Source organism: Capsicum annuum, chromosome 8 (assembly GCF_002878395.1).
Source record: "Capsicum annuum cultivar UCD-10X-F1 chromosome 8, UCD10Xv1.1, whole genome shotgun sequence".
NCBI classification, from domain to species: Eukaryota; Viridiplantae; Streptophyta; class Magnoliopsida; order Solanales; family Solanaceae; genus Capsicum; species Capsicum annuum.
The window spans coordinates 155,138,562-155,150,762 of record NC_061118.1 but is presented as its reverse complement, the minus strand read 5'-3'; positions in this window follow the sequence as shown (position 1 = coordinate 155,150,762).

Sequence of the window (12,201 nt, the reverse complement as noted above, 5' to 3'; positions counted from 1 at the left end):
ACAAAGGCTATATGCTCTTTGGATCCACTCTGTTATCATCAAACCAGTCAAATCAAACTTCAACCACCAATATCTAAAAAAAAATTTGAGGATCTATGGAAACTCACTGAACCCCTATGTCTCATTGACCTAGGGATGGGTTTTTTTACGATCAAACTATCCAAGCCAAAAATCCAATCTTCAATACTTCATGGTGGGCCTTGTTCATAGCCGGATGTTTTATCTCTGTCAGGAAGTGGGAACCCAACTTCGTGCCTAGTAAGTCTAAGGTGGATTCAACCGTCATATGGATCAGGTTATCGCACCTTCCTACGAAATTGCCCTCATCCTTCAACGTATAGGCAACAAAATTGGCCTACTGTTGAAGGTCGATGCATGCACTTCGGTGGTGCTAAGGGGTAGATACACCAGGATTTGTGTCCAAATCCCTCTAGATACGCCTGTAGCAGCCTTGATTTCCATTAACCATCACACTCAGCCCCTCCTCTATGAAGAAGAGGGCTTTCTATGTAAGAATTACGGATGTTTATGCCACACAATATCTATCTGCTTGTACTCACTCAGACCAAAGCAATACAAAAACAACGAGGACAGAGCTTCAATGCAAACCACCACCAGTAGATCGGAGAATACTATGTCGTTTGAAGACAACTCCCAAGAGTGTCAGACCGTCCACTTTACCAAGAAGAAGAAATTGGACCAAAGGAATCACCACTCCAACGCCAAGAAAACACCCATCGTTACGCTTAAAACCTTCGACGTGATGTCAGGTGAGTTCTTAAACCCGGAGAAGTCTCTTCTTCCTTCTTCTGAGACCTCACCCATTGGGCCGGCCCAAGGTGAGCCTTCAAAGTCCAATACGGACAGAGTCCTTAGCAAGTCAACCTTTGGGCCCTTAAAAGAGAAGGCCCAATTCACTAATGTTGTAGGGGGCCAACCTAAAATTTCTACAGGTCGGAGGCCCAATTCCCCTAATAATTCTGGGCCTCTAGCCAAGAATCATTTGGGTCCTAAGAAACCCGACCAATCAGCCCAAAACCCCCTATCATCTAATAATAATTCTTCTCTTTTACTAAGGGGAATTAAAATGAAAAAATCCCCCCTTGTAGGCCCCCTCTGAAATACGTAGACTTAGGCAATCATAAGACTTCAAGCACAACGGTGGGAAACCCTTCCACTTTCTACGGTGATATGATTGAGAGTATCTCAGGCCTGGACAAGGCATTTAATACTGGTGGTGTTCCCCATGGGAAAACCCCTCAGCTGCTTTCTCCCACCTTTTATCACTCCTTATATCCTGAGGAGAAAACGACTGAGCTTTCTTAAGATAGTAATCATGGACTCCCCAAGCCCCAACCAAATCACCTCACTACATCCCATCTATCCCCCAATCATCAACCAACTTCTTGGTTGGAGATTTGCCTATCCAACCAAACTGTACCTCTTCACCTGGAATAGAAAAGGAGATAAGTCACCATTATTATCCAGGATCCTCAATACCTAGCTCAGCTAGCCATTGTGATCCTAAACCAGGGTCTACGGACATTTGAATCCAATGTCTGGATGGCAACCCTGTTTCAGGTGATCAACTCACTATTCCAAGAGGAACTGAGCACGGAATCACTAGCCAGTATCATGAATCAGCTCAGTTTGGGACTCTATTTCTTCCCACCTTACAACCCTGCAATGATACTCTTGGGACCAGCTTTTGTGCCTCCTACTGGGGAATACCAGGCCTCTTCCAGCCAAGTTCTCTCACCCTCTATGCCCTCAACCCCTCCCCATCTCACTCTGGAGAGGGTAGAGAGGTTAAATACTTTAGAAGCCCTGAGATCAAGCAACAAGGACATGGAGGACTTTCTATCTCAACTCAAGGTGCCAAGAATAGAAATTCTAAATCAAGTAGAGCCTCTAAATATAGAGTTCAAAGAGCCAGTCCAGGAGATTGTAATCATCCTGATCCCCCTAGAGTTAACAGGTTTAGTCATAAGAGTAAATACAGTAAACCCTATGAGAGAAGAGACTCTCAAGGTCATGCTAACCTCTCTCAGCAGGAAAAGAAAGGCCCCCTTCCTAACATCCACCTCCAACCCCCAAGGGGAAGGACAAGGTGTTTGCAACAGGACCTCTCCACCCCTTCACTCAAAGATAAAGAATTGTATTGTGTAGAATGCTAGGGGGGCTAAGAATGCAGAATTTAGGAAGTACTGCAAAGCCATGGTTAATATGCACCAACCATGCCTTCTTGCTTTGTTAGAAACTAAGATGATTGACCACCAAGACCTTTGTGGGGAGTAAGGTTTCCACAACCACATCCAATCTGAGGCCAATGGTAATTCAGGGGGGATTGTCATCATGTGGTAGGAGGATTCCATCTCCATTACTTCTGTCTCTATTTCACCTCAGTGATACAAGCATAAAGAGCACAAAAGAATATACGATTAACTAAAATATCACAGAATAAGCAACAACTAACGTCCAACACTACAACACCACACGGATCTATTACCTTTAAAGCTTCAAGACGCCATATCTATGGTGGATCTAGCTCAAAATCGCCCAAATCTTGTTCCAAGAGTAGATCTAGACTACTTAGGTGCTAGGGAGCAAGGATCTAGCACTTGAAACAAACAAAACACAATAAAAATTAGTAGATCTAAGTTGTGAATTTTGGATCGACTCTATCAAACACACAAGATACTAGTTTTTTTTTATTTTTCTTGACGCTAGACTCTTTTTTTATGGAGATTTTCTTAGATCCAAGACTTAGAGTTGTGGGAACAACTTTAATACATGAATTTGATACCAAATGATATAGGAATCAACTACTAAAAATGAAAATGGACACTAATAAAAATCAGCAACCACAAGACAAAGAAAACCACACAAAGAAAGGAGATGAAGAAGAAGATTGTATAAATATAAAGATAGATAATGAAACATATATCACCTTGAATGATTAGCACCTAATTGTGTATCAAACAACTAGAAATACTTCTCCATGGATGGATAACACTTCATTCTTGGGTAAACCAAAGGAATTCACACTCATCAAACTCACCTTTCTTGCCAAAAGTTCAACACAAATGAAGAGCCCTTCAATTGCATCAAAACTCTTAATTTCGGTTTTCCCTCTCTTAAGGAGAAGAAGAAGACTACAATCTAAAAAGTCATTCAATTCATTATGTCAAAACTAAGGAAAATAGAAGCCTATTTGCCTATTTATACTTATTACAAACAAGACTAAAATACCCTTAATGAAGAGTGCTCCTTTGGAGTGTAAAAAAAAGAGTCTTAAAAGACAACAATAGCCCTAAAATGGGGCGCCTCTTGAATGTCAAATTATAGTGTGCAAAGTCCGTCTTGTCCTTTAAGTGAGGCGCCTCTTGAGTGTGATGGTTTCCTTCTCCTCCTTCAACTTGACACGGCTTTAAAAGGCCTCAAACACTTGTCAATTCTGAAGCTTGAACCTTTGATAATGCCTTGTACTCTTTTGTGCTCTTCATGCTTGTATCACTCAGGCTATTAATTCCAAGGTTAAGGTTAGTCTACCTCCCTCCTTTTATTTTTTTAGTGTCATTTATTTTAGCACTGACTTTCAATCCAGGATTGATCTCTGGGGCTAACTCTCTTTCTTTTCTGATACTTACATTTCCCCTGAAGGCAAGAGTTGGCTAGTAGAGGGAGATTTTAATGAGGTCCTTAGGGCCTTTGAAAAGTTTGGAGGTTCCAGGATTAACCTTAATAGATCTAACCTTTTTATAAATTGTAAAAATTATTGCAATCTTATGGACTTGGGCTTCAGGGGTAGCAAGTAAACTTGGTCTAACATGAGATATAGGAAAAGAAAATGTCTTATCCTTGAAAGGCTAGATAGATGCCTTGCTAATGATATTTGGGTTCATTTATACCCTGAGGCAACTGTCACCCACTTCCCTAGAACTCACTTGATTACCCTCCCTCCTCCTCAATCTTGGTTCCACCCCTACCAATTAAATAAAGCCTTTTAGGGTGGAATCTATGTGGCCTAACCACCAGGACTTCCCCAACCTGATAAATGAGTCCTTTCTTAACTGTCCCTGCATCACAGTGGCAACCTCTGAGTTTAAAGAGAAGGCTAGAGAATGGAATAGACTCATTTTTGGAAACATCTTCAACAAGAAAAAATACCTGCTTGCAAAGTTAATTGGCATCCAAAACTCCTCTAACTACCCTACTAGCCTCTTTCTTCATGGGCTAAAATCAACTCTCCTGAAAGAGTTCAACCATATTCTCACCCTGGAAACTGAGTTCTGGAAGCTCAAAGCTAGAATCTCCTGGTTTCTGGAAGAAGACTCTAACACCAGGTTCTTCCATATCTCCACCCGTAATAGGAAGAGGAAAAACTAAATAAATTCCCTCATTGATGATAGTGGCAATTGGTATTACCATCATAAGGACATTGCTAACACTGTTTCTACCTATTATGACAACCTCTACACCACTGAGCACTCTTTAGAATACTTTGCTACCCAGCTCAACCCCTCTACTATGGGTAGCATTAGCTCCTTCAATCATGACTCTCTCCAAGCAATCCCTTCCCTAGAGGAAGTCAAAAGGGTTGTCTTCTCCTTCAAGCCCAACAAAGCCCCTGGGCCTAATGGCTTACATCATTTTTTATACCAAAATTTTTGGGAAACCATGGGCCCTTCTCTGGTTAAATTTTACCAGGAGACTTTCAAATCCTACTCTATGGACCCTAGAGTAAACTCCATCTATCTTTGCTTGATCCCTAAATGTAGGAATGTCATCTCTCTCAGAAACTTTAGAACCATTGATCTTTGTAATACCCAGTATAAAATCATCACCAAAATCATAGCCACTAGGATGAAACCTCTGCTTACAAAAATCATTGGCCCCAGCCAAGCTAGCTTCATGGCTAATAGGAGGGCCTCTGATAATGCCATTATTGTCCTGGAATATGTTAGTCACTTCTCCGAGATGAAGGGTAAGAAGGCTAACATGCTTCTAAAAATTGACTTGGAGAAAACCTTTGATAGATTTGAGTGGTATTTCATTAGACAAGCCTTGGTCTTCTTCAACTTCCCTCAAAACCTCATAAACTCATTGACGAGTCGCTGATGTGTATATATATTTTTACCTCGTTCACTGCCAAATTATAGTATAGAAAGATGTCAAACCCGCAGAGATTGATTTATCTATTCTACAAACATTTCTCATTTTAATTACTATTTGAAAAAGTCAGAAAGAGTTGAGTGGTGAATCAACTAATTAACAACATGAAATAGAGAAAATATATTTTTCGTTGATTTTTCTCAATTTAAAAAGGTATTAGGATCCTGACTTTACTCGATATTTTTATACAAAGCAAATTTTTGTATTCCTCAATTTCTATTTCTTACATATGTATAAATATCTCTCACGAGTATATTTATATATAATTAGTGAAGTTGAGCAATTAAATGCACTCCTCTTGGTTATGCAATTTAATCGTCAAAATGGTAATATTAAAGAATCAAAAATATGTACTGGACTGAAAGATATGCTTTGTTATAAATAATTATTACACTATTTTCCTCTTTCGATTACAAATATGTGTAGAATTAATCATAACATACAATAGATAGATGTTACTATATTAACGACATATCAATACTCCAATTAACAGTATTACTTTTTTCTTCCTCTTCCGATTACAGAATTAGTAACATATTGATATGTAGTACAATACGATATATGTTAAATAAAACAACATCTAAATGAGAGAGGATACTTATAAAATTTCAGCTCACGTACATTAATTTAGGAATAATATTTGCTATTATATAGAAATATCAAGATCCATCATTTGCCCAACACAATAGAAAATTACTCCATACTTGATTTAGTACTAGTAATAATTAAGTTTTTCTCCATTAAATAAAAAAATAGAAAAAATATTCAAGATGGATTATTCCGCTATTTAATTAAAAGCAGGAGATACAATTATTTTCAAGATAAAGAAACTAGAATAAAGAGTGAAGAAGAGCTTAAAAATATTAAGTGTTCTTTTGCTTTCCTCCTTCTCTACCTTTTTGTAACTTAAAGGGGATCTATTTATAGTTTTACTTTATTATGTATCAGTCTACGTAGCTCCCCGCTTCTTCATGTGTGCAGAAAGAATTTTTTGGAAAATTATGTCTCCTCCACTTGTTGATGTGATGTAAGTAATTTTCATGTGGCATATGTAATACATTGTTTTCATTTTTGATCAATGAAACTAGAGCTCCCTCCACAGTACATAGATTTGTATTTCTTTTTTATTTTGCTTATTTATTTATTTTCCTTGAAGCTTCTACAAGTTTTCTTGCAAAGTCCCAATATCAAGATTCTTTCATCATGTATCGTCTTTTTAATTAATTTAATTATTTCCTTCCAAAAAAAAATGAAAATTATTAGTATTAAATTGAAAATAATACAATATTTATGCATGTTAAAATTTCACTATCAAACTCCCCCACACTTAAATATTTGCTTGTCCTCGAGCAAAAAGAAAGAAAAAAATAAAATAAAATAAAATAAAAATAAAAATTTAGTGGCTTGATTTCTTAAATGAAAGCATGAGAACTTTTTAGTGGAGAAGAATTAACTAAGAAGATCAATGTGTCGTATGACCATTACCTGTACTCATGTTCACTTATTGAAAGTTGAAATAACAATGTTTTCTAACCCCAAGGATTTCTCACAAATGAAAGAAGATGCCCAATATATCGATATAGAACATAGGAAGGCACTTGTAGAAAAAAAAATCACTCACTCTAAACAAAGAAGTATATCATGCTACCGGAAATAACCATAAGCTTGTCTATTGTGTGGTTCTCCACTAATGTAGGAGTTTTTTGAGTTGAGATCATGTAGGGCTTTTGTAATGTAGGCTTAAGGATAGGTAGGATACATATGGATAATAGTGACTTTAAGTTACTTTTAGGCACTACATTTCTTGCTCAAGCGTAATTTTCCATGTCTTCCCCCCCCCCCCCCCCTTTTTTGATAATATTTGCTTCTCAACTGCAGTTTTCAAAGTGTTTTTGTTGCTCTTCTTCTCTTTTCTTTCAAGTTGTTAGAAAGATCAACATTCAACCTTTTACGTATATTTTTTTTTCTTGTAATTCATGCTTAAAATTCTACATTCAAATTAATTCTCAAAATGCCTTAAAATAAGGTGATCGACAAGTCTTAAAATGGCTAAGGATTAAAGTTCACTCTCAAAACAAGTTCTAGATTTTCAAATACTCATGAAAACTAGGTAATGTAAGTTGACCACAATATACACTTGGGACTGGTAGAGAACATCATTCTTTTCAATTACCAATGAGTAAGTATGAGTTTAGGAAGGTAGTTATGCTACTCATGATTCATCCTTAATTAAATCAATCTTTATTAAGTGTCATGATTTTCAATTTAAAACAAGTCTAGCCGATTTATTTTATAGCAAAGAGAATAACTAAATAGTACTAGAAGAAATTTTGATTCAAAATATTGCGATCATGGCAGGAAATTTATGAAAATTTTATGTATTGTAACTTTATTAACAAATCTTATTTCGTGATTAATGAATTTTTTCGAGAGAGAAAACGTATAAGTATTATCATCATAGGTTATGCACATTAGAGTAATATAAATACTATGCATCATCATATTATTATTTAATATATATTATGCATCCTGATTTCTTAAGCCAACTAGGAGAGGAGAGAAAAAAATTGCTCCTAGCTGAGTTCTTTCTAAAGAACTCGTACAAGAATTTCAACTAGCTGGTTAATCCAAAAGATAGAAAAACAACCATCCAATAAGAGATTTTCTTTTGGCAAACAAAAAGGGTGTTACCTCCCCCGCACTTAAATTTTACATAGTCCTCTATGTAAGACTCAAGTCGAGGGTATAAGTTCACTACTCTTCATCACGTTCATTGTTGTTCTAATAATTTTTTGTTTCACTAGTGCTACCACTGTCATCCGCCTCCATTTCAAGTTGTTTAAAAATCATATCAATATCACTGTCAGCAAAAAAAATTAGGTTATTAAGTCCCGGATACTGATATGTTTCAGACATCATGTCAAAATCAAAGTCATTTATCCTTGGTGATGATTCCAGTAACGCATCTTCGGAAAGAAATTGTTGTTTCATTGCAAAATCTAATGTTTGATAAGCATTCATGGATTGCTTCTCCTGCAAATTGGTATTTCCTAATGGAAAACAAATATTCTGGTAGACATGTGGGGAAAATACATTAGGAACATTTCGGTTGTTTTCAATATTCCACATTAAATTAACAATAGAACTTAGAAGAGTTGTCCTAATGAAAGCAATATCCTCTTGCATCTGTTATTGAATGATAACAAGATTATCAATTTTATCCTCGATCCTTTGAAGATGTGTTGTAGTTAGGTAGCGTCTTTCTTGAGCCTTAACTTGAACTTGCCCTTGTTCTTGCTCATTTGCAGGTCCAAGACAGGGCCCTAGAGAGCGAACAGTTCCTATTCCAATGTCATAGGTATGACGATATCCCATATCAAGAGGTAGTCATTTACCGTATAAGCAAATCAGTTTAGTATTAATAGAGGCGTGGAAGAAGGACTTTACTGATGAACATGTGCGGCAATATTTAATATTTTCACATATTATGCGGCCAACATTAATATGATAACGATGCTCAGTTGCGTAAAACCAAGCATCCCTTGATGCTCGAACCTCACTAGTATATCTATTTGGTACAAGACGAGAATTCAAAAATAACATCCAAACCTTTGCTGGTAGGCTTAGATTTCTAGAAGCAAACCAGCCCCGATTTCCTCGAATATCAACGTGCCAATTGATTCCATTAGAGCAGAGTGGTGTTGCGAACATCTCAAAAGTTCCTTCACTTAACAACACTTGAACTTGGATATCATCCACATCAGGTGTGTCATATATACTATTGATAATTTTCGGAGCAAAATAGATGACGTCTTCCCGCACAGTCTAAGTGAGTGTTTTCAAATCCATATTTGCATAAAATTTGCGTAATAAAGTTGGTACTGCAGGACCTGGGTTTTGAGAAAATTTTGTCCAACCAAAATATTCAATTTGTTCCAATACTGGAAGAATTTGCTCATCATCTTGTGGTAAAATAGTAGGTCCTCTTTCTAACACGAAGGTACGACAAATTTTCTTTCTGTTTTGTGAAAATTTTGACTTTTTTTTAAAAGAGTCGCTACTTAATTTTGAAAAGGAATTAAGAAACCTTCATAAAATACTTAAACAATTCAAAATAGAAAATCATTTAAGTCAGAGATTCTGGATAAGCGGTTCCTATTAACATTTTAGGAAGGTTTTAGGCACCTAAAACGTCCACTAACTTGCGGTTATCCGGACTGTTTGAAAATCGTCTTTGATTAACCTTAAAAAAGATTTAATTTGTTGAAAAGTAGTTGATTAGGGAAAAGTTTTTTTTGCAAAATCAGTTTTTTAGCGACTTATTTAGGGATTCAACTAGGTTCGCAAGAAACACGTAAAACAAGTAAGCAAAAGGGAAAGAGGAAAGGGGAGAAGTAGTGATTTAGGATTTTAAGAAAAACCATCGACCCTGTCCTAATCTAGTTGGGTTTTTGACCCATTTTCACCTATCCTAATTCTATGTTTTCAAGCCCTTTTTGGCTCGATTATCACTCCACCTGTACTAAAATTTACAACTTTGGCATCGAGGCCCAAAATGAATGAACAAAGGAATAAATAAATAAATAAATACGACAACAATAGATAAATAACGACAAAAAATAAATAAATAGCAATGAGGCTCGGGTCTTGTCGTCACTTCAAGAACGGGACTTTGACCCATTTTCCTTTCGACTCCTTGTATCCCTTTCCTACGAGATTAATGTTAAGCTTTCTCTAAGAGTTGACTTGATGGAGATGACGGGTCTCAATGGCCGTGAAGAAAATGCAACGAGAAATTGAATCCATTTTTTAAACTCAATGCAAATAGTACATGTAGAGAAAAGGGTAAGGATTAGGATCCAATGACGGTAAAAGAAAACAAAGCTATTGTTATAAAGGGATCATGCATAGATAAAGAAGTGTCATATAGATCACCAAAGTAGGAAATAGGAGATGAGGAAATGACGAGGAAAATAACATTAGCTAAATAGAGGTTTGACATGGTTTGATAACTTTTGATGATTTGAAAAAAAATGTTGGACAATAACTGAAGGAACAAATGCAAACAACTGTTGTGTAATAGATCACTTGATTTTCAACCTAATATGAAATAATTCTTCAAGCATGAACACATCAGAAACTTCAAAAGTAGTCAAGCACATATAACATGTACATAAAATAATAAGTGAAAATGATTTGAGATCAACACTTTATCCAAACAGGGAAAAACATATGACTACAGTTCTGACTTGCTCTAATTGAAATAAAAGTGTGTCTTGAATCATTTGGAAGCAGTTCACCACTTTTATAAAAAAAAACAGGGGAAAACATTAAAATTTTGAACATGAATAAATACTATAAATACAACAAGATATGATGGAATCTCGGGTTAACTAATGAAATATCACCTAAGAGGGACAAATCGTCACGAGACCTATTGACCTAGGTACTAATTACCTTACGTTGAGAGCGAAACTAAACAGGAAGATAGATAATCAAGTTGAAAACACCATATACTAGACAGAGCATCAAGACTAAAGCGGAATATCTAGCTAAAACTACAGCGCGTCAAGCCACAATATTCGAGTATAAACGTGACATGATTTTTTATGCTAAAATGGTTTATTAATCAAAACTAAACATGAATTTAGAAATTGAACCCGAATAACAAATCAAAGCAACTTTGATACTCATCACATCAAGTTAAGCATGGGCAAGATAAAATGCATTTACTAAAATCAGAATAGAATCTGCAACTATAACCTAACATACCAAGCTCGAAACTGCACCTATGGTGATCTAAAATTAGATAAACCAAGAAGGACAGTAAGACTACTAGGTAAATGACATGCCAATTCGAAACGAGCAACAACTAAATTAATACAAACAGATACTCAACAATCAGTAAAAAAAAGAACAAAAATTCTTAAAGTTCTCGTCTTAAAATGAAGAAACCCCAAACAACTGAAAACCATGATGACGGTAAGACAACCCCCCAAAAAAGAAGAACCATCATTCAAAAGTAACAAATTTAACTATCATGACTCATAATGATGTATCAATCTTGGTCATTTTGTCTATAACAATTTTCGGGAAATGAAATCGAATGCAACAACTTACAAAACATGGTCTTGCAAAACTTTAAGAGTTTTAGACCCTGAAATCACTATCTAAATGGAAGAAGAAATGATGCAAACTAGGTTTAAGAAAGAGTCTGCAAACTACAAGGATTTTCCTGCATCAGAAACGGCAAACAATGACCAAATCTAATTACACCCAAAATTATACTATTGACAACGTCAATAATCAGCGATAGGTCCCCCCTTTACCCCTCCTTTTTCATTGAAGCACAATATACAACTGTCACTACATACTTACGCACCCAGCATTACCTCAGCATACACAACGACGCAATTCATACACACACTTGTACGAAACAAACATACGCAGATACGAAAAGGATGAATAAGAAAGAACGGGAAGTAGTGAGGGAATTAAGGGTAGAAGTAATAATAATACAATGAACTCGAGAGAGAATGCAGCAAAATCAACATCACAATCAGAAGCCTGGACTCAATTACGGGACTACGTTCATGGAATAGTAACAAAAGAAAGAAACGCACACTGTGAAGGAAGAACAGAAGGAAAGACATTCACCTTTTACGGAGCAGCAAAACAAGACTTTTAAGATAACGTCGGATTTCACCACCACCGGAGATGCGTCGTAGTCAGCTTCAGAACTTCGATTAGTAGACCAAATTTTGGAAACAAAATTCCTACTAGAAGAAGAAAATTGAATCTTTGCTCATAAGTTTTTTCCTTCTTCTTCTCTTTCTCTCAGTTTTTCAACCTCAGAAATTTCTCAGAAGATGCTTGAACCCACAAATTTCCACAACCCCAATTTTAGAACTTGAGGGCCTAAAAGAGAAAATTCCTCTTTTCCCAGACCCAAAATTTTTCAACCCCAAGAGAAAGAGAAAAGCCCCCAAAGAAGAGAAAAAGAATCCCCCTGAACAATGACCCCAG